Raw genomic sequence first — 26,001 nt, 5'->3', positions numbered from 1 at the left:
TGGACAGTGTTCAATGTGGGTTTTTTTAGAAGCACCATAACTGAATTTTGGGTTGGAAAATATTGTGATACATATATATTTGTTTGGATTTTTAGGTGCTTTATAATTCCACTCTTGGTGCCGTCATTGTGTCAGATTAGTTTTGTCACCTCTTTTCTCTTTACAAACATTAACTAAGTAACCTTCCTCATCCCTGGGAGGTACAGAAGGGTCAGTATCATCCCTTTTTGGTACATGGGGAAACTGAGGCACGGGGCGGGGACGTGAGTTGCCCAGCATCACACAGTGAGTGAGTGGCAAAGCCAGGATGAGAAATCTATTTCTGGTTTCCAGTCCCATACTCAAACCATTAGACCACACTGCTTATCCTTTGCATAGTTTTGAGTATATTTATTGACTTTATTAAAACAACAAAGTTCCAGAAGGAACCCCCAAACCTTTGCTAATATACAATTTGAGTCGAGGATTTATTTCTGTATTTAAAAGAACTAGATTCATTACAGCTGAGCATTTACATGCTAAAAAGGAAGGCAATTCTCAACTGAGGTTCTGGCACCAACCTTTAATCTGGCCCCAGCTACTTCTCATTTTGTAGAATCACAGAACTGTGGGGCTGGATGGCTCCTCAAGAAATCATCAAGTCCAGCCCCCTACGCTGAGGCAGGACCAAGCAGGGTGCGATTCCCTGCTTGAGGAGACATCCCTGCACTAGCTGTCATCAAGCTAGCGTGTTAAATAGCAGCGTGGCTGCGACAGTTCAGGCAGTGGCTTGGGCTAGCCGCCGGAGAACATACTCATAGGGTCCGTGTGGGGTTGTACTCGGGGTGGCTAGCCCCTCTCACCGCTATCCATGCTATCCTTGCTACAGTGCTATTTTAGCAAGCCAGTGCGAATATGTATATGCGAGATGGATATCACACTCCCAGCTGCAAGTGTAGAGATACACTTGGTGGGGGGATTGGCAGGGGGTGCAGGGTCCCAGGCCCAGATTCTCAGAGGTATTTAAGCTCCGAACTGCCATTGATTTCCATGGAAGTTAGGAAACTCCATACCTTTGAGGCTCTGGGCCCCAGTTCTCGGGCTCTGCTGTCTGTGGCTCACATTTTTAGCCGGAGGACGACGCACACATTCTCACTAGCTTCAGGCTGGAAATTGTCCCGCAGACAATAAGATCGACTGAAACAAAACTGGCCACCCTTCCTGACTTGTTGCAGAATGGACGTGCACAGCTTGCCAAGGGAGGAGAAGGAGGAGGACACGGCTGCTGAGGGCACTTCCACCTTGGGAAGAGAGGAACATTCCAGTGGGAATCAGCGTGAGCCGGAGCTGGCTCGAGAAGATACTCAAGATGGCCCAGCCAAGGTGGTTCCTAAGCAGAGTGGGCCCATCCTAAGGTGTCTAAAGCGAATCTGCCAAAAAGTGAAGAGAGGCAAGACGCGATATCCCCGAACTGTCACTACAGGTAAAAGGAAAGGCTAAGGATGCGCTAAGGGGTGGGAATGAAGGGAGGCAAACTCAGTCTCAACCCCCATGTGTTCAAAGATTTGCAGTGATCCCAAAGGCTCCTGGGTTTGTGTTCCACTTAGGGTAAACTGAAGACAAGGCACAGAGAGTGGGGGGGGGGAAACATGGAAAAAGTGGAGGAGGGGAGAACAAATAGATGTGGCCGCATGGCTTTGCTAGTGGGTGGACGGCGCTCTTCCATGGCTGAGTCTGCATGCAGCTCGAGGGCAGCCTTCTGTTCTGCACGGGGGCAGAGTTCACTGCTGGAGCTTGGCAAATAAATAATGAGCTAGCAGTAATCAGTCCCAGTACTAATCATCCCGGAATCTCCCAGAGATTGGAATGACAGGAGACAGTGTTCCTGAATCAGGACCAGTTTGGTAAATGCTGGATCTCCGTGAGGTCCTTCCATCCCCAGTGTGAACACAATACTTACAAGCCCTGATACAAACACTAGACCCGGGTGACGGTCAGACCCCTGTATTTCTAAGGCTCTCCAGCACTGGTGGAGGTGATGATGCCCCCAGAGCCTGTATTTCTCTGGGAATCTCTGGCTGCTGGAAGAGGAAGGGCAGTTTCTATTTCTCTCCACCACACACTGCTCTCCCTTCCCTTCCTTACCCTTGTAGTGAAGTCATTGCTTGGAGCAGGCAGAACAATACAACACTAGGGATGACTGACTAGCCCAATACCTGGGTTGGAATGGGAGTCCTATTTCTGGATCCTAGAGCCTGGTTCTCATTACACTAAGGCCTCTTTCCACTGCTCTGGCAGGTACATCTCTCTCAGGAACCATAAGGAGGAATGGGGAGGGAGTAAAATGGGGCCTAGGTGTGGCCACGTCTCTGCACCCAGAAGTGTGCAAAGGAGACACCCCCACACACACTCTGGGCCCAGCTGGTGCCTCTCCACAATAGGGCCCTGCTCTTGGAGAGGCCATAGGCATTACTGTAATAAAAATCTTAACAGCTAGAGACTTACATTGTTTCTAAATGAAAGCTTAGATGCTGCAGAACAAAAAGGCATTAGAAAAAAGAAGCCAATATGCCAGGCCACCGCGGCCCTTCCCACGCTGAGCCCTGGTTTAGTCCAGTCTAGTTTTAAATGTCTTTAGCCAACGTTTCTCAAACAGTGGGTCTTGACCCCAGATGATTACACAGAGCAATCAAGGGAGTCAGGGGGCATTGAAAATTGTATTATAACCTAAAGCAAAAATAATTTTGCTCCCCCACTCCCTGCACACCTTTACCCTTCAAGGTCAAATATTCTTGGCCAACCTCTCACAACACACGTGCAGGTGAATTCTGTAGGGCTAATATTGTTAGCAATGACACATTTCTAACTCTTATAGTGAGTGTAAAGGCGAAATTCTTTGACTTTGAATAAGTGGCCAACCTGAAAACCACAGACTTAAGCAATGGGGCTTCCACCACTTCCCTTGGGAGGATGTTATCCTGGCTGTTCCACCCATCACGAGCTCCTAGCTGCTTTCCCATGCTGCTGATGGCGGCAAAGCAGGATATGTGAACTGAATCCTAATTGCAAGAGCATCAGTCCTATTCAGCCATATTTGGCTGGCTAATGTTCATGCTGTCGGACAAATCTATTATTTGGTTGGCCCTATACAGTACAGCGAGTCCTGGTATTTCTTTGGGTCTGTGCTCATTCATGTCCAATCGGAGAGCACAAGATATTTATTGCGTAATGAATCAATAACATTTATCCAAGAAATAAAGGGGGCAGAGGATGTGACTGGAGTCAGGAGAACTATCTTCTATTCCCAGCATTGCCAGTGACCTGCTGTTTGACTGAGCCAGTCACTTCACCTCCCTGTGCCATGGTTTCTCCGGCCATAAAAATGGTGGTAATAATACCGGCCCACCTTTAAAAGCCATTTGGAGATCCTCCACTGAAAAACTCCATAGAAGTGCAAAGGAGTCTCATTCTGGGTCTCTCTTATTTTGTTTTTGTTTTTTAAGGAATCCCCAATTTGATTCTGATTTTGATCACACCAATCTCTCTTGCTTTGAGAGTCAGTGGCTTATTTCCCCAGCATCACAGTTTCCTTCACTTCTCCCCTGCTCAAGCAGGATAAAGATGTCTAGCCCTATTCAAAACAAACGGTAGGAATCAAACCAATCAAGCCAACAAACAAAAGATAACCCTACCCAGAGCAGAGATAGCTTACCCCAAAAAGGGAGATGTGCCAGTGACGCCAAGCTTTCCACTAGGAACTTCGCTATTGCTCATTGATTTTAGCTGGAAGGAGCCCAGATACCACGGTGATGGGCAGCAGTATACAACCCCAAGACAGACAGACCGTGTCCTTTCTTTGGTTTAAATGAACTGTCTTTTGGGCACCAATCAGTCCATGAATGACACCTCAGGGCGCGTTCGTTCCCCTTTAACCAGCAATGGCAGTAATTTCTTTCTTTCTGTCATTCCTTCTTTCTTATTAGTCCCAGATATCTCGTGCATGGAGACTATTTGGGAGGCGGATGAAAGTGGACGTGAACAGCATGGCTGTGCTATGGAGGGAGCCATGCTCCTGCTGGAATCATGGAGAAACACTGTTGACTACTTCAATAGTAACAAAGAGGTATAAACCTTCTCCATCTAATCTGTAAACTAGTGTCCCCTCACGCTGTCCGTCCCACCTGACCCAGCCTGGGACATCCCAGAAGGTTTATCACATAGGGTCTGACTTCTCTTCAAACCCTTTGCCTACAGCACTCAACCTTTCTTCTTTCACTTACTCCAGACAATCCAGCCTCTAGATGCTTTTCTCCTATTATACATATTAGGTGCCTTCTCCAGATACATCCCACAAACTCTTTGGTGATCTCATGCCCCGTTTGTCGGTGGTATCCTTGATTTGCAGGGATTTCCCACCACTCTGTGCTAGTTTCAGTAGATTCTTGCCCGGCTACTCCCCTGCCTCACACTATCCGTTGGACTCAAGGACGAGACATTTCCACCCAAGGTCTCCCCTGGCGACTGCTCCTCTCTCAGGGCTGGTCTACACTGGGGGGGGGATCGATCTAAAATATGCAACTTCAGCTACGAGAATAGAGTAGCTGAAGTCGACATATCTTAGATCGATTTACCTCGGGTCCTCACAGCGTGGGATCGACGGCCGCGGCTCCCCCGTCGACTCCGCTTCCGCCTCTCGCTCTGGTGGAGTTCCGGAGTCGACAGAGAGCGCGTTCGGGGATCGATTTATCGCGTCTAGACGAGACACGATAAATCGATCCTCGATAGATCGATTACTACCCGCCGATCCGGCAGGTAGTGAAGACGTACCCTTAGACCTTCACTGACAAAACAAATGGGTCCAGCTTTGTCGCTTATACACATGGTGTCAAGGCTGAATCCCTACTCTGGCACTTCGAGTGCAGAAAGTGGAGGCTGGCAAGGATTTAAAAAATCAATACTTGCCACTCCAGGCTTGTATTACACTCCCAAGGTTACAGCTTTTCTCTGACCTTGTCTTGGTAATCGCTGCCACCACCCAAATGCAAAAAAACCCCTTGGACCCAGGAAGGCGCACTTGGGAATTCTTCCCTGTGGGGTATCCTCAAGCCCTTTCAAATCCCCCGGGGAAGAACTGAGAAAGAAAACAAAGGAAATCTGCTGTTGCCACCAGCTAATTAAACAACATTCACAAACCTCTTAGGACACCAAAAATCCAATTCTGTTCTTAAAAAAGGTAAATTTTGTTAAAAACAAAAAGGAAGAAAGTACATCTGGAATTTAGGCTTTTTGATAGATCTTAAAAGAAAACAATTACAAAAATTAAGCATCAAGATAGCTCTCTTGAGGTTCAGCTTCAAGGTTACAAGCAAAACAAAAGTATCTGGGGTTAGCACAGGGGAGATCCACAAGCCAAAATAAAGAAATAAACCTGATCGCGTCTAGTTAAACATTCCCTGTCCAATGATTTTTCTCGGTATGGAAGATGAATTTTCATACCTGGTTCCAGCCTTACACAGAATTGCTGCTCCGTGTCCGTCTCCAGAGAACAGACACAGACAAAGAGAAGTTTTTTCCCCATTTTAAAAAGTTTTAGCCCTCCCATTGGATCTTTTGGTCAGGTGCCCACTCCTTTTCCTTTAGCTGGGGAACTTTGTTAACCCTTTACAGGTAAAGCAAGCAGAAAACAGCCACCAAGAGGGACTTTATAGCTAACTGGCTGGCTGGGTGTTCATAAAAGGGAGCCCCCCCGTTCATTTATTACACATGGTCACGCTACATCTGGCTACTTGTCCTACAGAAAACAGGCCCTGTGTGGAGTCCTCCACATGGAGTCCCATTGCTGTTCTGCTTGTTCTCCTTGATCCAACCTTTCTCTGAACAAGTAGCTCACACAGTCAGGTCCTACACAATCCAACATTCTGCTGGAAGCCATCAGAACCCTTCTTAGACTGTCAATTCTTGGGAGCTGGGCCTGTGTCTTCCTTTGTTTGCAGACAGAGCCCAGTATATTGTAGGTGCTGCCCGGATACATCATCATCCTCAACTCACCACGATTTCTGATCCTGACTATTCATTGCTCTGCAACATTGTTAATTTATCTACCAGGTGTTCCGTGTGGAGGGGTTTTGAATGAAGGTAGAATATTCTACCCGATGATGTTCTCTATCTAAATCCCTTTCACCCTGATATATATTTTTTCTCATTTTGGTTTAGGATTTCATTATGAAAAAAAGTTTCTTAAGACTCTTGTTTGTTCTCAGCAAGAGCATCGACTGGCATAACATGCCTGACTTTTTTATTCACAACTTTGCATCAGACACTGCAGGAGCCATAGTGGTGAGTCAATAATATACACAGGGTCCGTGTTGTTGGTTGGAAAAGATTGATGAACTGTAGAGAATATTTAGCTGCTAAACCCATGCTAGGGTCCATGGAATCTGGAGCGTTGTAAAGAACTTTGTTGTATACACTGAAGCAATTATTTCAGTGTGTAAAATTGAGGTCAGTGCTGATTGACTGGAAATATTAGTGTGAATGGACAGAGAGAGGATGCTAGTTGGTGGGAAGTAGGAGATGAGTGGACAGAGATGGATGAGGAAATGAGGGAGTGAATTTGTGGCTGGGTAGAAACGGATGAGATCCCTTTGGACAACACCACTGGCTGAGTAGCTTCATGATCTGGGAGCTCTTCCATCAGAAAGGAAGATCCTGGGTTTTGGCTGGGCTCCTTTTTACTTTTGGAATATCTGATGTTCTTTTAGCTGGGGATTTATTGGAGACTCCGGAGAAGCCTGTGGCTAATTTAGCCTTTTTTGAGGCCTCCAGAGTTAGCTGTGATGCCAGGGCTTTGTATAACCTCCTCAATGAATGTGTGAGGGAGTAGGACTGAAGCTGGGAGCACTTGTGTCTCATTTACTATGTTTGCCCCTTTGTGACTTACAGGAGATGATTAAGAAAGAACCCCGGGACTGTCTCTCCAGCACCATACGGCTCCAGGCCATGGCCATCATTATCGAGCTGAGGTAACGTGACTTCTCATTTAACTGCCCAGCCTTCACACCTGGCTTCTCACTCCATGCTTGGTGGGACCAGAGTTGCCAATAGCAGTCCCTCACTTCGTGCCTTTTTCTCTTTAGATGCTGAGGACTCTTTGGGGAGGAGCTGGGGGACTATTGCATGGCTGACTGATGATTTTCTACCCCGTAACTTTGTAATCCTCTTTACTCCACATGGGATTCAAAGCCAAGAGTCTCTGCAGACATTTTGAGATGATTTTCTTTCTGGAGGTGTCAGCTGAGTCATTTCCTTCACTCTCTTCTGTATCGTTTCTGAGCCGGATTTACTATTCGGGTCACCAGTCCCTGCCCTCCCGTGCTTTTCCTGTATTCTGTTAATCTTTGCCAGTGTCTTACTCTTCTACATTGTTACTGTTCACATGATCTTGTTCTCTTGTATAGTCCAGATGTCTCTTAGTCTCACGCTCCTTCAGCATAACCCTCAGTTCATGTCCTCACCATCTGATGCCTCCGTTACGCTTCAGCACCTCAAAGTCCAATCCAGGCTTCTTCCTTTTACCAGCAAAAAGCATGTGGTGAAGGCCATGGGCTCCCACCGGAGATGGGTCCTGCTGAGAACATTCCTCAAGAGCGTGTTTTCCCTGCCACTTCTAATGACATTGCAGGTGCAAGGAGTAATCAGGGATATAAGCGGCCAGTACACAAAGGTAACTCAAGAATGGTTTCCTGTTACTTACTTTGGGCCCATATTGGTGATATGTGACTACACTGTCAGCGAAATTTCTCATGGAACGCCATTGTGGAGTATCAGTTGGGGACTTTAGCCCCGGTGACGTGGCCCTGATCATTCGTCCCATGCATACAGCAAGTAGCTGCCACATTCCCAATTATGAAAATGATCCATCCGTTTTCAATTTACTAGGGAACTACTGGGGATCCCAATCTGGGTGGTAAAGCTAGAATGAGGCATGTGGAATGAGGAAAACGTACTTAGTGTTTGCCCCAGAAATGGGGCTGGCTATTGTTTGATCAGTGACCGGGTATTTCTGGTGTGTGGCACCTCCCACAGCTAGGTCCTTTTGCATGAAGGGGCTGAATAAAGTTGGGGTCCTGCGGCACTCGATACAGCCACATTTTCAGCCTGAACTTTACTCTAGTCCCTACTTTTGACCTGCAATTATTTGCAGTTACACCTTAGCTCACGTGGGCACCTGAAATACCTGATTTCACACCTAAATCCAGTACTTTGGCATCGAAGTGATCAACTTGACGGGTGAAAAGACCAGTAGGAGCAAAGCTGCGCCTGCAAATTGTGGGTGTAAATATGGTGGCAAATCTTTAACCATCTGACCCGTACTGTCAGAGTTGCTAAAGCTTTCAGTGCCTGCGCTTTTTTAATTCTGAAAAGCCATTTATGGCCCTAAAGTTGAGGGGAGAGAAATTACAGACACTGGACCAAATTCACTACCAAAGTCAATAGAATTTAGAACACTTAATTTGCCTCACATCCCGCATGCTCACATATGCTCTCTCTAACCAAATCATTGGAGTGAATAGTATCTAAGACCCAGAGGAGTAAAGGGCAAAGACACAGGGCCGGCGCAACCCATTAGGTGGTTGCCTAGGGTGCTACAATTTGGGGGGTGGCGCCCACAGCGGTATTTCGGCGGCGGGACCTTCCGCCGCCTCTGTGGGGGGCGGCATTTCGGGGCGGGACCTTCCGCCGCCTAGGGCAGCAGAAAAGCTGGCGGCACTCCTGCAAAGACAAGGTGATATATTTATTAAAGTGATATTTATTTCTAATGTTAAAAAATCTCATTTCAATGTAGGACTTTCTTTTGCTATAACATTTTCCTTACTCTCTGATAAGGGCTTTGCTGCATGTTATCTTCCCAAGGGAGGCACTGATGAATTCATTACATCAGGTTTGGGGAATGATTTGGAAGATCAATTATAAGAAAAGGGTCATTTATACCACAGATGTCTTTCTGTTCTCAGTTTCCTTTGGTTTATAATGGAAATGAGGCAGGGATATAACGATGCATCTGGCTTTCTGGGTGATTGTCAAGAGCACAGCTTTGAATCACGGCAGGCCAATATCAGTTGAAACATGAGGCTAGTTTTCTGGAGATTCCTGAAGGATTCACTGCCCAGAACAAATCTAAATACGGTTTCTCTTGTGCTCAGGGCACCCACATTATTGAATAAGAGAAGTAGCTAATTATTTAGCAACTATTGTGTACAAGAAGTCTGGGCCAGACCCTTCGCTGGTATGAATCCGTGTAGCTTCACGCCCGCTGATGGAGCTATGTCAATATGCACTCATTGAGGATCTGGCCTTATTTTTATAGATAACTATAAATTCTATTGGTTTATGACTTGGAAGCCAGAAAGGACCATTAGATCATCTAACCCAGGGGTGGCCAACCTGAGCCTGAGAAGGAGCCAGAATTTACCAATGGACATTGCTGAAGATCCACAGTAATATGTCAGCAGCCCCCCATCAGCTCCCCCACCCCACTCCCAGCGCATCCTGCCCTCTGGCAGCCCCGCTGATCAGCGCCTCTCCCTCCCTCTTTGCACGTCCCGATCAGCTGTTTGGTGGCGTGCAGGAGGCTCTGGAGGGGAGGAGCGATGGCACGGCAGGCTCAGGGGATGAGGCGGGAAGGGGTGGAGTGGGGGCAGAGCCTGTGGCAGAGCCAGGGGTTGAGCAGTAAGCACCAGTAGTGTAGCTAGGGTGGAAGCGGGGCAGCAGCCGCTCCCACACCGAGCACAAGTGGCGCCTTTTTCATTTTACTCACCTGGGAGCAGGAAAAAAAAAGGCGCCACCTGCTGCGGCGCTTTTACTGACGGGGCGGCGCTCAGGGTCTTGACGGTACTTCGGCGGCGGGACCTTCACTCGCTCCGGGTGTCTTCGGTGGCACTGAAACTTCATCGCCGAAATGAAGCCGAAGACCTGCAGAGCGAGTGAAGGTCCCGCCACCGAGGTGCCACCGAAGACCCGCAGAGCGAGTGAAGGTCCTGCCGCTGAGGTGCCACCGAAGACCCACAGAGCGAGTGAAGGTCCTGCCGCTGAGGTGCCGCCGAAGACCCGCAGAGCGAGTGAAGGTCCTGCCGCCGAGGTGCCACCGAAGACCCGCAGAGTGAGTGAAGGTCCCGCCGCCGAGGTGCCGCCGAAGACCCGCAGAGCGAGTGAAGGTCCCACCGCCGAGGTGTTGCCGAAGACCCGGAGCGCCGCCCTGTCAGTAAAAGCGCCGCAGCGGGTGGCGCCTTTTTTTTTTTCCACTGCCCCTGTTCCCTCCACCTGGCTACGCCCCTGATGAGCACCCCCGGGCACATTGGAACATTGGCGCCTGTAGCTCCAGTCCCGGAGTCGGTGCCTATACAAGGAGCCGCATATTAACTTCTGAAGAGCCACATGTGGCTCCGGAGCCACAGGTTGGCCACCCCTGATCTAGCCTGATTTCTTGTATAATACAGGCCAAAGAATTTCACCCTGTGATTCTTGCCTCAAGCCCATAAGATAAATTATTTGTATAATCCACAGCTCTGTGGCGCTGAGCATAACGGTTCCCCCTCCTTTCAGGTTCTCTTCATTGAAACATTGCAGACCCTCAACGAGATGCTCCAGAGTCTGATTTTAGAAAATCCAGTTCCGTCTGAGCTAGAGAGGATCTTGCAGGTAAACAGGATCTGGAGATGTCGGTTGGAGGATGGTAAGGTAGGGAAGAGGAACAGGAAAATCTTGTCAAGAGCTTGTGAGGGAAAGGAGAGTTAAGGAAAGAACGGAGTGCCCCATCTCCACAGGGTTCTCCTATTAGGGCATATGTGACAAGGTCATGTAGCACGGGGGAGTCTTCTATTTCCATCTGTGAGGTCTGACAATCTCCTCCATTGTTACCCTCAGTTTCTTTCCTGTCTCCAGGTGGCCCTTACATCACAGTGTCCTTTCCAAATGAGGACGTTATTCCCTTTACTGCCCATCATTGCCACTCCTGATGCAATTGGAGGGGTCGCTGCCAGGACTCTAGTCCCCCGTGAGGGCTGGCACCTGGCTTCCACAGAACTCCCAGCTCCAGCTGTCCAACAGTGAGAACCAATGGGTGCAATGGGAACCAAGACTGCCGCTAACTACAGAGCATGAGGGCTGGCCCAAAGTCTGCAATCATGAAAGAATAGAAGTTTTCCTCCAGCGGCTCTTATTTTGCTGAATGAAATGCTGGATTGTGTGGCTTGTCCAGAGAAGACTTGGCCCTTCCCTTCCTTACATAGGACTCAATCCTGCATCCATTAAAGGCTCGATCCAGTGCTCATTGAAATCAAATGGGGACCTTTCCGTTGACTTCAATGGGCATTGGATCAGTCCTTAGATCAATGTCAAAACTTTCATTGACTTCAGCGGGTGTGTGACTTGGCCCTCAGAGAGAAATGCACTTTGCTTTCGTTCCAAGAGAAGAATTCCATGTGTATTTTGAGTCTGCACAAAGCAGACGCAGCCTGTATCTGTAAGAGTGAGATGATTCAGCCAGAATAAAGATTATCCTTTGGGGATCACTTGTATACACCCTTTCCCCCTGTTATTTTTAACCTCTCTTGTTTTTCCTGCAGCTCATGGACTCCTGGATGCAGTCCAGGGAAGCTTGCCGGCGGGAGAGGGCTGTATGGAGCAGCATACTGCTCCTAAACTTCGTGGCCACAGAAGTCAAACTGGATGTGAGTAACTCTTGACTTCTAGTGACCTGATTGCAAACTAGACCTACAGGGCACTCTCCCATGCCAGAGAAACTTCCTGCTTAGAAGTATATTGATGGGCCCCACAGTGCAATGCTCCCTAATAGGCGGAGGAAAAACCGATCTCGTTGCTCGTCCATCATCCTGACTGAGATGGGTTGGTGTCTGATACACTTGGAAAATAAATCCAGTGCCCTGGAGGAATAGGCCACCTCTTTCCAATGCAGAAAAGGCAGCTAACAAGGGGCACAGGAAGAACGGGTTTTTCTATGGTTAGATCTAATGAATTTCAGAGAAAAGAGATTTCAAAATCCTAGAGACTGAAGACATTTCATCCCCAGCTGGTTCCCTGTTTGCCTCCATTCCTCATCCTAGTACCATGGGATACTTTCCTCTTGTGGAGCTGCAGGAAGAGGCCTCTCCATTCCAGCCCACCTCAGCCGTTACAGATCATTATGATCCTGATCTTGCTCCCACTGACGTCTGTGGCAAAACTCCAGTGGACGTCTGTGGTGCGGGATCGAGCCCTATATTCTTCTTCTGGCTCCCAAGCCTCTTCTGAAGAGGGAGAGCTGAGGATCACGCCCCATTATAGAAAGGGACTGTGTGGATATAGACTCCTTGCCTAGGAGACACAGCCCGCTTTACCTGCAGTGGTAATGGATTCCTCCTCTCCTCTTTTGTACAATTAGGAAGCGTCTCCATTCACCAGGCTCGGACACCTGGTTGCAGTGCTGGGGATCCGCTGTGGGGATCCCGTCAAGGCGATCAGCTCAAAGGCAGCAGGGGCTGTTCATTACCTCGTCTCTATTGCGTGGCGCCAAAAGAGTAAGAGAAGCACTGATGAGCATCTGAATCCCCCTCCTGGGAGCTAAATGCTAGAGATTTCCTCAGGCAAAGCTCCCGTTCAGGATAGTGCCTGAGGAAGAAGTAGAGCATCTGGCTCGGTATTTGTTCCTTTGAACAGAGTGCTGGTTTTTTTTGTGGATCTAGAAACAAGCGTCTGATAGTCATCCCGTAATTCTAGCCCTGACTTTCAAAGAAAGGAAAGAGGAGGGGGGAATACAGAGAAAGGCAACACACGTTACCGCAAACTGAGACTGGTAGAGCTCATTCCGTCAGTGGGAATGGGAAGGGTCAGTGGGACACGATGATAGGGGATTCAACGCCATCAGACCAATTAGTTCAGTTCGAGATGCCTGTACCCCGAACGCCCCAGAACTTTGATGGCTGTTGGAAATCTGGATCCAAATCTGGGGCTCGATTCATGACTGTGTTAATCCACTTCTATGCCACTGAAGTGTTTTGGCTAGATTCCAGTCACCACTTGATAGAGCCACTTTATTCTGGGGGTCAAGGCCCTGATCCAGCACAACATTTACGCACATCTGTAACTTTCATCAGGCGAGTAGTCCCACGGAAGTCCCTGGGATTATTCATCTGCTTAGAATAATGTACGTGCTTAAATGCTTTCCTGGATCAGGGCCAAACAAAGGGCTTTGTCCAGTAAAGAGGGATGAGAGCAGAAGCCAGGAAGCAGAATGGAAAGTTAAGAGTGTTATTAACATGTATTTCAGTTGCACAGTTGGACAGAAAGAATGTGGAATGGACTGAACAGAGGAACAAGGAATTTCTGGCTGCTTGGAGCCCCACTGTGGTTTGCAACAGCCCCTCCAGGATCGCAGAGGTAATCACATCCTGGCACTAATGACCATTCTACATTGGTGTCAGTACAATACGGTATCGCACAGCTCCAAACTACTTCCTGTCCCTGGATCGCCCATCTCTATTGTGTATGGCTTACCCAAGAATTACAGCTCCTGCCCTTACTCATGGCTAGAAATGACATGCTCAGAAAGAAACAAGATGGGTGAGGTCCAATTTTTTTATTGGATCAACTTCTGTGGGTGAAAGAGACAAACTTTTGAGCCATACAGAGCTCTTCTTCAGACAGAGACAGAAGAGCTCTGTGTAGCTCAAAAGCTGGTCTCTCTCACTACCAGAAGTTGGTTCAATAAAAGATATAACCTCACCCACCTTGTGTCTCTAATATCCTGGGACCGACACGGCTACAACAGTGAAGACAACAAATGCTCATAAAGAGTGATCTACTCTGCAGCAAGTGGTTCTCAACCTTTCCAGACTATTGTACCTGATTTCAGTCCCAGGTGGCGGGGTTCGGGCTTCAGCTTGAGCCCTGGGCGGTGGTAAGGTGGCCGGGTGCCCGGTTTTCGACCAGAAAATCTGGTTGAAAAGGGGATCTGATAGTGTCCGGTCAGATCTACTGACTGGACACCCAAAGTCCAGTTACTGCGGGTGAGGGAGGTGGGGAGGTGCCAGGTCATCACCCGCACCAGCCTCTACTCAACCGGGGCCGCCACCTACCCACATCATGCAGCTGCAGCTCCCAGCAGGCAAATTGCTCCTGACCTGGGCAGGGAAGAGGGGAAGAGCAGTGAGCAACAGTGGAAGGGGAGAAGAGGACCAAATGGGGGGCAGGGCCTCGGGGGGAAGAGGCAGGGCAGAAGAGGTCCAGCACTCCTGCATGAGTGTCCGGTTTTTAAATATTACAAAGTTGGCAAACCTAGGCAGTGGGCTTGGCTTGGGCTTCAGCATCTGCATGTATCTTAGATTTGCGGGGGCCCTGCTTGCCACCCCCAATGGCGACCCTAAACTTGTGACCCCCCTAAACCCATCCCATGACCCCCCTGGGGGTTGCCACCCCCAGATTGAGAAACACTGATATAGTAGATAGTATAAACAAGTCATTGTCTGTATGAAATGTTAGTTTGGACTGACTTTGCTAGTGCTTTTTATGTAGCCTGTTGTAAAACTAAGCAAATATCTAGATGAGTTGATGTACCCCCTGTACCCCCAGGGACGGCAAGTTATATGGGCCCATGGTGCCCGGGCTTGAGAAAATTCAGGGCCCAGGGGACCCGGCTCCACCAATGTTCGGGGCCGGGTCTCTCTCCCAGCCTCGCCTGCCGCCCCCACGCACCTCTCCCGGCCCCGGCTGCCACCCCCGCGCGCCTCCCCCAAGCGCCCCTGCCTTCCCTGGGCAGCGGGCGGCTGCCCCCTGCAGCTCCGCACTGTGCTCCCTCGCCAGCCGCTGCCGCAGCCGGCTACAAGGAAGCGGCGCCGGGGGCAGGCCGAGGCGGCTGCTGCGCCTGCGGAGGGAGGAGGGGAGGAGCGCATGGCAGCCCTCCCCCCCGCCCCCTGGCTGGAGACTCCGAGTCGACTCGGGGGAGGGGAGGGGAGGGGGAGGCTTATCCTGGCTGGACCTCCTGAGCAGCAGCCTGGGGGGGCTTGGATGAGTGTCGTGTTGGGGGTTGGTGAGGAGGCCCCCCCTTCCTCTCCCCCAGAGCTCGCTGCTGCCAGCAGGAAGAGGGCTGGGGGGAGTCCTCCTCTCTGGCCCCCTGCCCCAGCCCAGGGTCAGCCTGCCTGCTGCACCCCAAACTCCTCATCCTTGGACCAGCCGCACGCCCCCTCCCACACCCAAACCCTCTATCCCAGCCCAGAGCCTGCACCCAGCACCCAAACTCCATCTCAGAGCCTGCACCCCTCCCGCACCCAGACTCCCTCCCAGAGCCTGCACCCCTCCTGCACCCAAACTTCCTCCCAGAGCCTGCAACCCAAACCCCCTCCCGCACCCAGACTCCCTCCCAGACCCCGCACTCAAACTTCCTCCCAGAACCTGCACCCCAAACCCCCTCCCACACCCAGACTCCCTCCCAGAGTCCGCAGCCCCTGCTGCACCCCAGCCCCCTGCCTCAACCCAGAGCCTGCACCCAGCACCCAAACTCCATCTCAGAGCCTGCACCCCTCCCGCACTCAAACTTCCTCCCAGAGCCTGCACCCCAAACCCCCTCCCGCACCCAGACTCCCTCCCAGATCCTGCACCCCTCCCGCACCCAGACTCCCTCCCAGAGCCTGCACCCCTCCTGCACCCAAACTTCCTCCCAGAGCCTGCACCCCAAACCCCCTCCCGCACCCAGACTCCCTCCCAGACCCCGCACTCAAACTTCCTCCCAGAACCTGCACCCCAAACCCCCTCCCACACCCAGACTCCCTCCCAGAGTCCGCAGCCCCTCCTGCACCCCAGTCCCCTGCCTCAACCCAGAGCCTGCACCCAGCACCCAAACTCCCTCCCAGAGCCCGCAGCCACTCCTGCACCCCAGCCTCCTGCCTCAACCCAGAGCCTGCACCCAGCACCCAAACTCCATCTCAGAGCCTGCACCCCTCCCGCACCCAAATTTCCTCCCAGAGCCTGCACCCCAAACCCCCTCCCGCACCCAGACTCCCTCCCAGAGCCTTAGGCAGGTGTAGGGGGAGGCGGGACTTGGACCCATTCTGAGCAATGCCAAAAATTATACAAACCTGCCGCCCCTGTGTGTACCCCCAGGGGTATTCGTATCCCTGATTGAGAACCACTGCTCTAGCAGATAGGTTCCCAACCTGGGGGGCACAGCCACCCTGCCCTTTCCTTATTGCCAAATGGGACAGGGTCTTGGCTAGTTTGGAAGGGGACTCTGGGAGGGTCCTAGTATAGGAAAGGGAGTGTCCATATGGGGAAGGTTGAACGCCTGTTGCTCTAGTACTTTGGGTTGTTAGAAGCTGTCACAACGAGGTCTATACTATATAGGCTTGATCCAAAACCTATTGAAGCCAATGGAAGTCTTTCCATTGATTTCAATGGTCTTTGGGTCAGGCTGCAAGCCAGGAAGTATGGTGATGGTGTCGTAATCAGGACTTGGGTGCTGTATTTCTGCTGGGATGTGTTGTAGGAGGGTATCACATACAGTCACAGTCAAAGACCGAGTACTGTAACAGTCATTACTAATATTACTACATGGATCCCGCAACTGCTGATCTTTTAATGGTGACCCTTGCACCTCGGATGCCTGAGAAGTAGGTGTCTGACACCACTAAATGAACATCCTGACGTGCACGGCAGCACTCCTAGGTTGGCCACTGTAATGGTTTAACTAGTCCTCTTGCCTCACTGTGAGTGATATGGTTTCGCAGCAGAAGCCTCATCAGCCACTGGGTAATAGAAAGGAGTAAAAAAGAGCCCCTGAGAACCTGGAGAGGACCTGCAACCCCCAGACAGGGCTTTATCTGGGCTCCAGTAGTTATCACCCCCCCGTGGAATCAGGACGAGGCCTTTTGTAAATTACACTTTTCCCTGTATGCTTCAGCTCTTTGGAGTCTATTTCAACCCAAGAGAGAGGACAGATTTCATTCTGACTGTTATGGATGGCCTGACGAATCACTGCAACAATAACTGCCAGCCAACTGCAGAGGGATTGCTGTCTGCCATGGTGAACAGCGGTGGGACTAAGGTGGAGAAGGTATGGGGCGCTGCTGCTGAGATGGATGGAAACTAGAATTCCCAGTGCTGGGAACATTCATCCGTTCAGAGAGTTTAAGGCCAGAAGGAACCATCAGATCTTCTAGTCTGATTCCTGTATATTGGAAAACATAATCCCAACTATACATACAAACGGAGGGGGTCTAAATCAGCTGTTACCACTCAAGGGTGGAGTCATCATGGACAATTCTCTGAAAACATCCACTCAGTGTGCAATGGCAGTCAAAAAGGCTACCAGAATGTTAGGAAGCATTAGGAAAGGGATAGATAATAAGACAGAAAATATCATATTGCCTCTCTATAAATCCATGGGATGCCCACACCTATAAATTCATGAATGGTGTGGAGAAAGTAAATAGGGAAGTTTTATTTATCCTTTCACACACACACACACAGACACACACACACACACACACAAACCTGGGTTAATACAAACCTAAGGAAATATTTCTTCACACAACACAACTCGTAACTCATTGCCAGGGGATGTCGTAAAGGCCAAAAGTATAACCAGGTTCAACAAAGAATTAGAAAAGTTCCTGGAGGACAGGTCCATCAATGGCTATTAGCCAAGGTGGTCAGGGGTGCAACACCGTGCACAGGGTGTCCCTACGCCTTCTGATTGAAACTGGGACTAGGTGACAGGGGATGGATCACTCGATAAATTGCCCTGTTCTGTTCATTTCTTCTGAAGCATCTGGCACCAGCAGAAGACAGGATACTGGGCTAGATGGACAATTGGTCTGACCCAGTATGGCCATTCTTATGTTACCCCTGTATTGTGCCTAGATAGGACTCATCTCCTTTGAGCCATTGATATGTGGTCTTTGCGACAATGCACCTTGTAATGCTCTGAAATGAGCCCTGCCAATAATATAGGAAATTGTGACTTTTAGGCAAAACCTAGAGGCTAACTCTGATTCTCCAGGGATGCTGAGGTTCCCTCTTGCCCCAGCTGCAGGATGGGATGAGAGTCTTGTCCCGTCTCATCTGGTTCCCTCTCTCTCAGGCAGCAGACCTTGTGGCTGGGGTTTGCAGCCGGTTGGATTCAGTCCAGCAGCCCAGCTCCAGGACCCTGATGAAGAAGTTAGTGGCCCTGCTGGCTGGCGAGGCGGAGCATCTGGACACAGTGATCTCATGCCTTCTGGACTACTCCTTCCCTACAGACAGGTACGAAATGCCTCCACTCTTCAGTCCTCGCGTGATCCTTTGAGGCCCTATATGAGAACCTCACCACTGAGCACATTGTTTGGTCTTACTAAGGCAAAGTATAAAGCACTGACTGTTGAGGACTGAATCTCCCCCCTCTACATGGGACAAATTACCTGCCCTCTCCTCCTGATGGCTCTTCTCTTTTCAGCCACAAACCACAGCGAGCGAAATCCGCCTGTCAGAGATTCCTCTCCCCCATTCCCTGAATGTGTCTCCCCATGTGCAAGGCAGGAGCTCTCATTCCCAGTCCCCCTCTCCCGGCCCCTGGGACTTGTTAGAGATCTGCCTGTGGGAGAGGTTCTCAAAAGCACAGTCCCCCACACCTACGGTCAGTTCTCATGGGTCCTGGAGCATGGGGTGGATTTAAGTCTGTGTTCTTGAGTTCACTATCCCTTTGCTACTCCGGCTGGCAAGCGCAGAGCTCATTCCGCCGTTCTCCTTCATCTGAACATACAGATAGTGAGCCTAGGTGGAACGTTTGCTGTCTGAAGCACATTTGTGTTTGGGCAGCAAAAGTTGAGCAACAGTGATTACGCAAAGCGTGGTTTTATGATGGATAATCCCAAGTGGTGAGTTCCAAAAACAATCCATATCAGCAGGGCCAGCTCCAGGCACCAGCAAAACAAGCAGGTGCTTGGGGCGGCACATTTCTAGGGGCGGCATTCTGGAACCGGCCATCATAGGTGCTGACTCCGGGGCATGGGGAAAAAGTGCCCCCGCCACCCCAGCTCGCCGCCCCAGCTCACCTCTGCTCCGCCTCCACCTGCTTCCCTGAGCGCACTGCCGCCGCTCCGCTTCTCCCCCCTCCCTCCCAGGCTTGCTGCGCGCGAAACAGCTGTTTCACGCAGCAAGTCTGGGAGGGAGGAGAAGCCGAGCAGCAGGGTGCTCAGGGGAGGCGGCGGTTGTGGAACGGAGGTGAACTGGAGTGGGGAGCGGTTCCTCTACCCCCCTTTACTTCCTGCGCCCCCCCCACCCTAGCTCACCTCCACTCCACCTGCTCCCCTGAATGCACTGCCGCTCCGCTTCTCCCCCCTCCCTCCCAGGCTTGCCACGCGCGAAACAGCTGTTTTGCGCAGCAAGGCTGGGAGGGAGGGAGGAGAAGCTGAGCGGGCGGCGCTCCGGGGAGGCGGAGGTGAGCTGGAGTGGGGAGTGGTTCCTCTACCCCCCGTTACTTCCTGCGCCCCCCGACCCTAGCTCACCTCCGCTCTGCCTGCTCCCCTGAACGCGCCGCTGCTCCGCTTCTCCCCCTTCCTTCGCCTGAGAGGGAGGGGGGAGAAGCAGAGCAGCAGCGCACCTGGGGAAGCAGGCGGAGCGGAGGTGAGCTAGGGTGGGAGGTCGCGGGAGCCCCCAGGAAGCAATGGGGGGGGGAAATGTGGCACGCCCGGGGGAGGAGGCGGGGCTGGGGATTTGGGGAAGGGGTTTGGAAGGGGTGGAGTTGGGGCGGGGCTAGGGGAGAAAAAAAAAAGTGGGGGCGGCCAAAATTTTTTTTGCTTGAGGCGGCAAAAATCCTAGAGCCAGCCCTGCATATCAGAGGACTCCACTGAAACCCTCCCTCACACAGTTGTTGGCTGAGCGCTGCGGAGATCTGAGCCACGCTGCTGCATGTCTGCTCCCTTTTTTTTTAAAGGGAATTTAATGCTGGTGAAAGGTGCCCCATTGACACCCTTGGATAATGAAAAGCTCAGCTGCAGCCCAGGAAGTGACGATGAAGCTTCCTCCACACTGCCCCTAACAACACTCTGAGCTCATAGCTGGAGGGGCTGCCGACTAGGCAAGAAAGGCTCATTCAGCCTCCATGTCCCGTTCAATCCCTGAACCTACCAACAAGGGCCAAGTATGGTAGTTGACTCTGTAATGTGGACAGCGTGCACTGGGCACTGGTCCGAGACCCTTAGTTCATTTCATATAGGACATCTGCTGCCAGAGAAGCTGTATTAGCCATTAGCCATCAGCCTCTCGGTATTAGCCATCAGCCAGTAACAGGTCGTGACCAATTGAGGCCAGATTCACACTGGCAGCCTTGAGCTGAAATGCTCCATATCCTGTGTCAGTGATTCTCAATCTGAGGTCCATGGAGTCCTTGTTCATGCTCCACATTGAATTGCACAAGCTCTGGGGACTGGACTGCTGGGCAGGGTGTTGGCTCCACAGGAGGATTTCTCTTACAAAGAGATTACATTGGTGAAGAGGTTTAATAGCTTTTCTCCTAAGCCATCCAGTCCCTCATGTTGCCGTATTTCTGAATTTCTAGCAATGCGGCCGAGCTGTGGCAGTTCCTATCTGCTGACCCGGCCCTCGGAGGACAGGTGATGGAGAACCTGGTTGTGAAGCTGCAGAGTCACCACAGCTCTGAGCACCAAGCCTCTCACACGTCTGCTGCCGTAAGTCACTGTTCGAACATCCATAGCCCCATACAGTTAAATCTATCCTATGTCTCTGTCACACGGCACACTCACCGCCAACGCGCCTCCTCATGCCAGGACATGATGTTGCAGGGCTTATTCCACACTGGTGTCCCCTTGTCCAGCCTCCTGGTTCTGCAACACTCTGCAGGTTCCATGGTCTGGCCCTCTGGCCACGTCACCTCTTCCAGGGTTAACAGAAAAGTCCAATATGGGAAAACCCAACATGTAGTGGCCTCTGTGCCAGGCCCTCAGACCCCATCTTAGTCCTGAGGTCAGTACTTTGCCTCTTGCTGGGGAACCCAGACCTGACCTCTGCTCTGGGTTCCAGCCCACGGACCCCATGATAGGCTGCTAAGGACTGTTCCTTCAATCCCTCACCACTTCCCTGAGCTGCTCCTCCCTTTTTCCTGCTTGTTAGCAACTCCCAGGGGTCTGCAGCTTCTGCTTTTCCCGCCCTGGATTTGTGGCTCCTTGTGACTTCTTCCCACCCAACTTCTGAGGAGCTTCCTCAAAGCTGTTCCCAGCCTCCCTGGCAGCAGCTGGGCTGTGTTTCAAACAGTCCTTCTGGTTTCCCTCCATAAGATAGGAGCCCCTGCCCCCTAGCCTTCCTCCTGGAGGTGGCATTTACTTCAGGCAGTCCCTCCACCTCTCCTGCAGGCAGGACTCCCCCAGTCTCCTCCTTTATGCTGGGTTGTAAGTTAGCCAACTATGGGGCCTTAGCCAGATTCTCCTGGTGGCCCTTTTTCCCCAGTCAGTCCTCAGGCTCAGAGGGTTCAGGCATAGGTGCTGGAACTGGGGGAACGGGGGTGCTGTAGCACCCCCTGGCTTGAAGCAGTTTCCATCATATACAGGGTTTACAGTTTGGTTCAATGGCTCTCAGCACCCCCACTACACAACGTGTTCCAGCACCCCTGGGTTCAGCCTTCTCCTGCTGGTGTTTTCTCTGCTAGGAGGGAGGAGGCAGCATGTATGCTGATCCCCTTCCTAAAGCTCATCCCAATTCACTGGGAGAGAGGGGAGTCCTGGCCCTCCCATTTTGCAAGGCTCCTGGTCCCAGGTCCTTACAGAAACATAACAGGAGTTCCTCCTGAACACGACTTATTCCTTGGACCACTTCTTCCCTACCAGTATTTCCCAGCTCCTTACGTATATCAGACATCTCAAAATCTGACAGGGCCACGCCACGTGACAAGGGTGGGCTGACCCCTAGCACCGCTACCTTTACAGGGACAGACTATCCCCTCCGTTTTGGGGCTACTCCATAATGTCCTGACAAACCCTTGGGGGAGGGTTCCATTCATCGCATCCATGTTGGAGCTCTGAGAAACCCCTGTGACACTGTCTGCCCTGGTGCCAGCTCAGGATAGGGTCCTGAGAACTGACGCAGGAGGGAGTAGGATTTCCAAGTAAGCTTGTGTCTGTCTTGTTCCCTCTTCAGGCCACATGCGCCCTCTATGAGATGATCTCGGTGAGCAAGTCCAGAGATGCCACAACCCGCCTCTATCCTCAGCTGCTAATGGCTCTTCTTGTCGAAATCCATTTCAGCCTGGGACAGAGCATACCAGGGGATAAAGTCTCTGTAAGGGAAAGCAGCCGGCAGAGCCTCCACACCAGGTACTGCGCCTACTGGAAAGTCAACAGTCTAATTACATGGACAGTCATAGAGAAGTCATAGTTCTCTTCTCCAGCTCTCATGTGGCCCCTGCAGGTTTTCCATAACTCTCTAATTCTGAGGGAGTTAGCAGGCAGGGCTTAGGTTGCAAGGGTGTCTCTCAGTGGTAAATGACATACCGACCAATGCACTGCAGAGGAAGTAGAAAGACTATCCCAGCAGCTATGGGGAGAAATTAGTGGGAGCCAATTTGCCAGTGTGTCAAAGGAATGTGGGTCCGACACTAAAGGGCTGAAGTTCTCCTGTTCTGTGACATTGACATGCCCTAGTGCTGATGTGCAATTGTCTGTAGGATTTGCTCAGAACTCTTTCTCTTTCTTCATATTATTAAATTGTATTACTATAGTGCCTAGGAACCCCAGTCACGAACCTGTGCCTTCCTAAGCTCTATTTAAACCATTGGTGTGTCTTTCCACACACAAGTGAATCCGTCACTCCCTGACAGACCTACCATGAGGGGGCTCCTGGCACTCAGTCATGCTGGTGTGTTGTTTGAATCTAGCTCTGCAGTGGAGGCTATAAAGATGCTGCTTCTCTGTGTTGGCTGCCGTTCCGAGCTGACTGTTATGGAGAAGGAGCAAGGCTGGATCCTCCTACAAAGCCCCCAAGATCACCTCCATGGGGTGAGCCTGCTGGCCAGGTAATACACAAGCGTTTTCCATGCAGTCAGTCCTGCTAGTGGGGGCAATTCCAAAATGAAACATTCCTCACTTCTGGGCTGCCTTGTGGCCCCAAGTTGACCCCTCACCCCCTTGTTGCAGAACGTGCTTCTTCCCTTACTAACAAAGGTATTTCTGCTTTGTGTCACAGAGCCATGGTGCACTATGCTTGCCCTGAGACCACAAGGATGCTGCTGGACCTAGTGATCCCGCTCCTCGACAGAGGTGATAAGAAACACAGGCTGACCATGATGGCCTTCTTTGTAGAAGTAAGTTTCATTAGCTGATGAGAGCAATTGGGTCTTGTGTCCTAGATTAGTGAGCAACTCCTTAAATCAAGCCTTTGAGACTCATTATTGCGCTACATAAACGATGAGCTTTATTGGTCATGTCCACATTGCCAGGTGTCCATGCAGCACTGACTAGGCTCCCCCAGTCCTGTCCCAGCACGCTCAGTGTAAAATCTGAGATGGATCCTTTAGGGGATCATTGGTTGCTCCAAAGTTGTAATCAGGAGCCTGATGGGAATATCCAAGAAACTAAGGTTCTGTAGAACAGCATCAGCCTAGACTCTCCCGAAGGGCAGCTGGGTCTCCTGTCGGCATCAGCCTTTCTGCAGGTCCATGAAAGGTTCCTCCCTGCGAAGTCACTAAGGAAAAGCAAAGAGGGGCATTGAGAGTGGGTATGGAGGAGAGAGGATCATGGTAAAAGCTCCCCCAGATGCAGGATCATTAGCTCTGAATGGTCACTGAACATTTTGTTGCCCTACATGTTCTCCTGGAGGGTAGAGCAGCTCTGCTAACGCCTATGGCTGAGTCTAGTGCTAACGGCCAGGAAGTCAGTGGGAGGACTGGGTGTCACACACAAAGTGGGGCTGATGTATAGCAATGGACGGTACAACATGGAGGTTATGATGCCTCTCCACAGAACCGACACACAAAGTTTTCCGGTAAGCACCTGCTGCTGATTCGCTCTGTGTTGTTTTCAGCTTCTGCGTTACGAAGAGGCCAAGAAGCTCCCACATCCAGACACTTTGGACTGTCTCGAGGAGTGGACAAAACACCCCAGCCCAGTTTTCCGTTCACTTGGTCTAAGAGGACTCGGCATCCTGGCAACCCAACCAGGGAAGGTGAGAGCCCAGGCTTGGTTAACTGGAAAACGACGAGGTGGCTGTGACCCAGTGGACTGAGTTCTGGGCAGGCAGTGAGGCACAGTGTTCTGAGCCCACCTCTGCTGCTGGCTTGCTGACCCTCTCGGTGCCTCCATTTCCCCAGCAGGAACGGGGATCACAACGGCTCCTCAATGCAGATCTTTCCTCGGAGAGTATTTTAGATGGGATTTTACTGCTTGGATTTCAGGTGGACGTTATCATTCTCCTAGGGCTACCACACGTCCGGGTTTCCCCGGACATGTCCGGCTTTTCGCTCTTTAAATAGCCGTCCGGGGGGGATTTCTAAAAATCTAAAAATGTCCGGGATTTCCGGATTTTAGGGTTGGCTATTTATCGACCGAAAAGCGGCTGACAGGGCGGCCGAGCGCCGCTCGCATTGGGGCCTCGGCAGCCAAAGCCCCTTCCCAGCTCCCCCTATCCCTTGCAGCCTTAGCACGCCGCCTGGCAGCGCTGGGGGGCGGGGCTGTGCGCCTATGAGGGAACGCAGCGGCGGGGCTGGCAGCGGTGGCCAGAGCCCCTCCCTCGCTTCCCCTCCTCCTCCACAGCCACAGCACGCCGCTCGGCAGCACTCGGGCGGGGCGCTCCTTGGGGCGTGGAGCCAGACACCTGCTCTAAGCCGGGTGGCACGGTAAGGGGGCCGGGGAGTTGGAGAAGGGGGGCAGTCAGGGGACAGGGAGCGGGGTGGGGTTTGGATGGGTCGGGAGTTCGGGGGGGCAGTGGGGGGCAGGGGTGTGGAGAGGGGTTGGGACAGTCAGGGACAGGGAGCACGGGGGGTTAGATGGGTCGGGGGTTCTGGGAGGGCTGTCAGGGGGCGGGAAGTGGGAGGGAGTGGCTAGGGGGCGGGGCTACCCCCCCCAATGGAGTGTCCTCTCTTTGAAAGTTCAGATATGGTAACCCTAATTCTCCCCCATGCAAATTACCCCAGCAGCATTCCTGTTCCTTCTTGGAGAGACCATTCCTGGTGCTGTCACAAAGGAAGACCTTGATTGGTCTAAAGACCTTAGCGAGCACACAGGACCCTGTCTCATAGCCCCCTCCAGTGGCAAGACCCAACATTGCAGCACTGCCTCAGTTTTCCCCTCCTCGGCTTGACTTCACAAATACCTCGTTCAATAACACCCTTATTCAGGCTCATTTATTAAGACAAACAAGCCTTTGAAGGCCAAAGATAAAACCCTCAGAATCAAACCTGACAGTGTCCAACGGACTAAAAATCAGAAACAGGATCTTCTGCCATTACCACATCTCCTCTTCTGAGCTCCCTCAACAAAGGTTCCACCCTGTCCTTAGTAAACATAAGAAAACTTAACTTTGGCCCCCTTCCTGGGCACCCCGTCTGCAAGCTTTTTGCCCCCAGGCTCTGCGGAGTTCTTTGTTCTCTTGGGGGAGGACTGCTTCCCAAGGCTTCCTCCCTGGAGGCCCTTTTCCCCCATCAGATTCCCCCTGCCTTCCCTCCCAGGGTACTCTAGGAGCCACTCCCCCCTGCTCCTGCTTCCCCTTCCTTCCTGACAACCCAAAATAGTTCTCTCCTCCTCCGCTGCATCTGATTAATGCATGGAGCTGACTGGCCCCAAAGTCTCTGGCCCTGAGAGAGGCAGAGCACTCTCTTAAAGAGTGTTTGTGACCCTGCCCCCAAATGATATTTCAATGCCTTGCACTATCAGGTCCAAGTTTCTCAAATTTTGCAGAGGGTTCAGCTCTCACCTAGGACTCCCCATGGGCCAGGTTTGATTTTTTCCCCAAGTTTCACCATTTGGGGGATTGTCTGCATGGGAAAAGAAG

Source organism: Malaclemys terrapin, chromosome 11, assembly GCF_027887155.1.
Source record: "Malaclemys terrapin pileata isolate rMalTer1 chromosome 11, rMalTer1.hap1, whole genome shotgun sequence".
Lineage (NCBI taxonomy): Eukaryota > Metazoa > Chordata > Testudines > Emydidae > Malaclemys > Malaclemys terrapin.
The sequence above is the reverse complement of the archived record's forward strand: the minus strand, read 5'-3'. Positions refer to the sequence as shown.